Consider the following 7016-nt stretch of genomic DNA (forward strand, 5'->3'; position numbering starts at 1 on the left):
CACTACTTACTGCTGTGCTACAACAGCTGGTAAATGAAAAACTTAGTCCAACACTGTAAAAAAAAAAAAAAAGTGCAAAGGAATTTCACATTTTACTTTTTTCTTCCAATTTAAAAATGCAATAGAGTTTGAAACTCTGTATGATATGGAGGTGAATCTTGTGTGTTTGCTTCACAATAAAAATAAACTGCATTCAGTTGAACCTAGAGCAGGAATTAAAATCAGAACATCAGAACTTTCAGTATAAAATATACTTGGGTTTAATTTTTAATTTAATTTAAAAATTAAATTCTGTTTGCTTGGAAAGTCAATGGATTTTTCTTAAGAATAATATGCTCTGTCCTGATCTTTAAAGGTTAAAATTATACTATAAAATGAGATTTCGAGTCATTTCTAACTGGCTGCAAATAATAAATAATCAGCGAAAGGTGCTGTGACTAAAATTACAAGTTGATGTCACTTGAATGATAAATGTGTTGTTCTCAGCAGAAAGATTTTGGTCAGTATGTATTTAAAAGACACTACCATTAATACACTTTAATTAAAACATAAATACTATATTCCTATCTCACTAGGCGTTCACTCAGCTGGAACTAACTGTATTTGCTTAATCTACAATTTTAGATGTATTAGCAAAAATAAATGTTGGTGAATGTAAGAGCCTGCTTACATATCTTGGGTAAATTGGTGATAATGAGTCAAGAGACTTTGTGTTCATTCACATATATTAGAATAAGAATCATTATGAAATTAAAGCTAAGATTAATCCTGCTAATGACACCACAGAGCATCTGGGAATAAGATAACCCAGATGTCAAATTCGCTGTGATACTGTGCTGCTATTTGATAGAGTAACCCCTTGAAGTGTTCTTCTAAGGCAGCTAGCTGGTACCCCACAGTCCCAGCACTTGAAATGCAAATGAGTGACAAGATAGACTAATAACGAGAGCAGATTCTAGCAGTAAGGAAAATGAATAAATTAAAAAAAAAAAAAAAAAAACACTGAACCACTGATAAGAACAAGCAGCAGGCAACCCAATGTCCTCAATTAGGGTGGATGACATCTGCAGTGTATTTCTCTCTAATAAAGCCCTCACTCTGTATTCTAAAGCACACGATTCTAACACTGTTAACATTTTAATGTCTTGGGCGTGCATGGTAACATTAATTACAAGATGATTTGGATGACTTCTGAATCTCTTTTATGTCTTTCACTGAGTAAAAATCTGAGTTGCAGCTTTGATATCATAAATAAAATGTAGAGACCTGCCAAGCATTAAAGCTCTCCTCAAGTAACTCAGATCTGCTAAGTTACATTAAACCTTTATAGCTAAGTAAAGAGCATTCTCTATGAATTTAAAGAGGGTCAGTGTCTATACATTTTAATGGCAAAGCTTTGCAGATCTCCAGTATTTTTCATTAGACTGCAGCTGTTGTTTTTTTACTTACTAATAAGTTTAACGTTTTGTTGAGCCCAATTTACCTTCTCTCTACTGTTTATTCAGAAACTTACACCACGATTTAGTCACTTGCTTCCTTCTTGTCCCAGCTGTGGGTCTTCTCTTCCTGCTGACTGCTCTGTTCCTCGTCTGAAAAAAGAGCAATCATTAGCACTCCTAAAACAAGACTGAGACTTGTCCACAGCTGAAAAAGACTCTACTGTGTAATTGTAGCACAAGATTCAACGTGGATTTGAATGAACCAAGAGCAATCCAGTGTCCCCATGGGCTTTTCTGCTTCTTGCTAAAATGCAGTGGCACCTGATCTTCATGACAGTTGTTAACCACACTAACCACTCACTGCACTGCCATCATCCCTGCATCAACTGAGGGATGAACTCTGAATTTAGACAAACTCAGTATGGTAGAAGGGAAAAAAAATGTACAAAGGGCAACTTTTATATTTGGAAGACATACAACATCCCTGGTTTGGTACTGCCCTGATTCTCCTGAGTCAGTACAGTAAAAAATGAGGATAAATATTTTCCTGAAGTGTTGTAGCCCTCTTCACATCAACATAAATGCAAAGAGCAAGGAATGCAGAACTAAGCTTGTAGTTTCTCAAGTGAATGCTGCAGCTTGAAGCAGACAATGGACATTCACTACTGTTTAGAACAGGGCAAGGATGTCTCCTGCCTTATTATATTAGCGTGGTGCTACCATGTGTGTGGGGCTAGGAAATAGATTCTTGTCTATGAAGCTCTCTGGGGATGGCTGAGTCAAGACACTCAACTTTCTTGTAGCTTCAGTCATCTCATTAAACTTTGCTCTGCAAGAGGTTATCATACAAAATCCAGCAACAGCCTTATGAGAAACATCTCTGTAGGAAAGACTCATATACTTTTGAAAACTACCATTTTAGGAGGGAAAATGAGCAAACATAAATGCTTTGATCTCTTCCTTGACACAAGTAGACCACGCTCTTTGTGCCAAAGGTGTAAGACCACAAATAACTAACTGCCATGCATCATTTAGAAGAACAAAGCAACAATAATGAATCAATCCACAGTTCAGATTGAGATTGGTGGTAATGAGATTGACAATGAGAAGCTGCTCAAGCCACTTGATCTCAAGAACCTCCAGCTTCAGAATCTCATATCCATGCCTCTTTCTGATGGCACTTGTGGGACAACACCACTAGTTTGTCTTCTGTTTTTTTTTTTTTATTTTTATTTTTATTTTTTGGATTCCACAACATACATATTCCTCTCCCTCCCTCTGCTTTCCCCCCTCTTCCCCTCTCATATACATGTATCCACACACACCTTTTTCTTCTCTTTCTTTTTCCCCTCCATCTATATCGATGAGACATTTACTGTCCAATTAAATTTTGTACAAGTCTGAGACAAGATAATTGAAGAGAAATTAGGAGGAAAGCAAAGCGGCCATGGGATCTATGCCTCCAACTACATTTTAAGGTGCATTTTAGAGGGTAATTTATACAAACTCTCATTTAATGCTGATGTTCTTTCCTTTTTCAGCCTTCACAGCCTCAAGAATTAATGAAGCACTGAGAAATTTCAGAGAATATCTTGATGTTAATAATTTTAAACCCTTCCTCTGAGAAGAAAGGGCAATAATTTCTACTGTTGTTTTGTTGCAGTAGATTTTGCTGTCCAGGTGGAACCAGATATTCTAGCATAGTTATGCTAGAATTTATGCTAATCAGAAATCTGGGGGGATTCCTGATTCAGAATTTGAAATGTTTTGGTGATATAACAGAAAAAAGTGTACCCCTCCAGGTAGTTTCAGCCCATCATCTGCTCTGTCAGGAAAGCAACTCAGATAGATAACAATATATAAAAGACACAACCACTTCTCCCTGAACAAGGATATCATAACACTCATGTCAGTTTTCTATGGAGATCTGCAGGACCTGTACTGCAGCTAGTATGACAATTTCAGAAGGAAGAGTACTGATGGGCTGTGACTACAATTAGACACTGATGCATGGTGATGCTTAGGAAAATAACCATTTGCCAGCTAGTGATAGTTTTTAAAAGTTTAAAACAATGCATGAAGTAGTAAAGACTATGTTGCCATGCTGCAGGTGGGGGCAAGTGTGGTGCTTCTTCAGGACAATTTCATTTTGCAGGGACCCGGTCACTGCTGGCATTTGCACTGCCCTGGCCATAACCAGAGCAACATATCACCCACTTCTGGCTCCACTTGTTCCAGACTGAAGAACAACAAAGAGTTGGAGTGGGAAAAAAGAATCACCTTAAATCAGATCTGTATGGCAGCAGTAAAGCTTTTTGGGGTATGTAAGATTATTAATTCAAACAGTAGTTTTAATTAAAGAGCCAGAATGCTAAGAAATTGACTTCTGAAACTGCCCATCAGTGCCATGCTGTAGCGGGTAGGTTGTTTATTTCATCATGTTGGTGTTCTGCTTCCCTTTTTATACTATTAATATTCATTTGTTTACATCGATCTAATCACAATAGGTCCTATTTGATTTTGCTGGTGATTGAGTTTCAAGTTCCAGGTTTCCCTTCAGACCTATTCACACCCCATACAACAACTGATTAGATTTTGACTCTTTTAAACAACCAGCCATATTGTTTGGCATGGCTCATCTGGATAAAAAAAAAAAAAGGAGGTGCCGTAATATTTGTAACTGCAAAGAAGGCAGCACCTTACAATGGAGGTGGTCTAGCTACGGTCTGGTTGGTTCCAAAATTAATGTCGTAATTTATTAGGTATTGGTGAGCCCTTCGCTGCTCTACCTGATGAACCATAGGAAGGCATCTCACCACAATATCTTTAAAAATCTAAGTTACATATGTAGACACATACATACATATACATATGTATGTAGATGTATATATATACACACACTTACATACCAGTTTCCACTTTGCAAACTAAGTTCAGCTGTATTTCCCTTCTTAAAGCTATTCCAACCACTGAACTCTCAATCTCCTTCTGTGTCTTCAAGACACAATTTCAGTTCAAGTGTCTTCAAGACACCATTTCAGTTCAACTGTGTGGTAAAAGGACTCTTAAGCTGGAATAACTCACAGCCTCACCCATTTAGATCACCAAAATATTTGCACAAGTACCCCCAAAGTTATTTTCAACCAATGAGTTCAGCATGAATACACCTAAAAACCATTGCAATGTACGTGCAGCTAGAAGCATGGATTGTTGAGAAAATAATTTTCCTTTATTTCAGGTTCATGAGAAGAAAGCACAACCTGTAAATCATTTTCATATGCTGTGATTTACATACATGTAATGTCTTTGTTGCTGACATTTGCTAAGACATATACTGACCTTGCCCCATCTACAGCACTTGTCCTATTAATCACCATCTTAATCACCATAGTTTTGAGCAGTAGTGACCACTGTCTAAGTGACTTTAAAAAATCCAAAGCCTGCATCTCTCCTCTGAAAATGCTGATTTGTTTGCCTCATTTTGCCAATTAGGACATAGCATGATACACCTCCTTACAGAACACAGAGTAAATGATCCCACATCTATACAAGTGTATAAACAGGGAATAAACAGTTCTCTTATAAATAAGGAGAAGCTTTATTATAGGGAAAAAAAATGACAAACCACACATAAAATGTGGCTTTTTTAATGTAATTTAACCACAGAGCCAAACCACAAACTCTGAAGGAAAAAACAAACAAACAAACAAACAAACAAACAAAAAAACTGTGGACGGGTTAATAAAAATACCTCCTTAAAAGGTAACTATCATCTACATACTACTATTTTCACCAGGCAGATTTAGTAAATTGCATGCCAGCAGGTTCCAGGAACACCTATACAGGGAATTTCCAATACAGAAGTTTAAGTCACAGTTACAAGGGTCTTATCTTCCCTTGTGCTTGGACAAAATTGCCATTAATATTAATGGCAGACAGGCATGCATGTAAAGAAGAGAAACCCCTAATTAGTGTCATAGCACATGCAACATTCCTAACAGGGAAAACACTTTGTATGCCCTAATTGCATAAAATTGGCAACAAGTTACCGTATACATTTGTATCAAAGGCTACAGAAGCTCATGAATTCTCCTGTGGTAGGAAGATGTGCCCATACTGCAGACTTTGGGTGACAAAAGCAGTCTGCATGTGTGTTATCCCTATAACCTCTGCTGTCTAGCAAGGGTAGCCCTCCAGGGGTTCACTGACTACTGCTGCTGCGGCCCTCATCTCTCACAGGAGAAAAAGCATAAGCACCTGTATTTTCCACTGAGGCTGAGATATTTTTCAGCTATTTTTTGTTGTTGTTTTGTTTTGTTAATTTAAACAGATCTAACTGTCTGATCAACTTCTGCTGCTATGCGGACATTACAAAACTGCACTAAAAACACCCTGCAGTCTTACAAAAATACAAGAATTGTACCAGTCATGTTAGAGAGCAGGGTTTTCTCTTTCTCATTTGAAGTTTTCTCCATATAATGCATTGCCAAAAATGACAAGAAATTCAGTTTGTCTGCAGAAAGACCTTCAACATTCCAGTTATCCCTGCTACAATTTCTACTGAAGACCTCAAAGCACTGAAATTTCTGCAAAAAACTCCAACTTAAAAAGGAGTTCTGCAATGTTGGTTGTTTTTTTTTTTTAAGTAGTTAAATGGAGTAATATAAGCAGCCATTGATAGCATGTTTTTACAGAGAAAACCTCTACTTTCTTATGATAACTACCTTTTCAGAATTTTAAATCTTTAAACCTAAGTTACTTTAGCATGTATGTTTTCACCTCTTAAAAACAGCTGAGCAGGTAATTCCTCACGTAACTTAGCTGACTTCTCCCTGATGCAACAGACCACATTTTTGCTTCAGAGTGTCAGTAAGAAAAAAATATCATATTCAACATTTTTTAAGTTTTAAACTGGAGAAAGGAGATAACTGTGTGAAACATTTTCACCTAAATACTTAATCAGAAGTCAACATAAAAGGACGACTGGCATCAACACACTTAACAGGAAATATGACTAGCTCACTTGATATTTTCTTTCAAAATGAAAAGTCTTTCCTAGACTTTTTATTATTATTATTATTATTATTATTATTATTATTATTATTATTATTATTATTATTATTATTATTATTATTATTATTATTATTATTATTATTATTTTAGCAGTAGTCTTCATTCTTCTTGAGTCAAAATCTGGAATTCACCAAAGCAGTCTGAGAATGCGAAAGTTCAGTCATCCATTAGTTCAGGTACCGACAGCATATCCACTTTATCAACTACAACAAGACAAATCTGCTCATGTTGTATTTGTGGATAGACTGCTTGGCCCTTACCACTCAAATTGGACAAGTTTAATGTTTCCCTGCCTGGTCTACTGTCATACCCATCTGTTAGAGTGGCATGGTGCCCACTGACAAGGTAGGATGCCAGTTTCAACCAGAGCAAGGATACAAACCAAAGAAGAGTTTAGGAGGAAAGCCTATTGGATGTAGCTAATGACACCTTATTTACAGAGATCCTCCTGGTGTCAAGCAATGCCAAATTAAGAACACATGCTACATTACAAGGATCACATCT

The sequence above is a fragment of the Anas acuta genome, chromosome 8, assembly GCF_963932015.1.
Source record: "Anas acuta chromosome 8, bAnaAcu1.1, whole genome shotgun sequence".
NCBI lineage: Eukaryota > Metazoa > Chordata > Aves > Anseriformes > Anatidae > Anas > Anas acuta.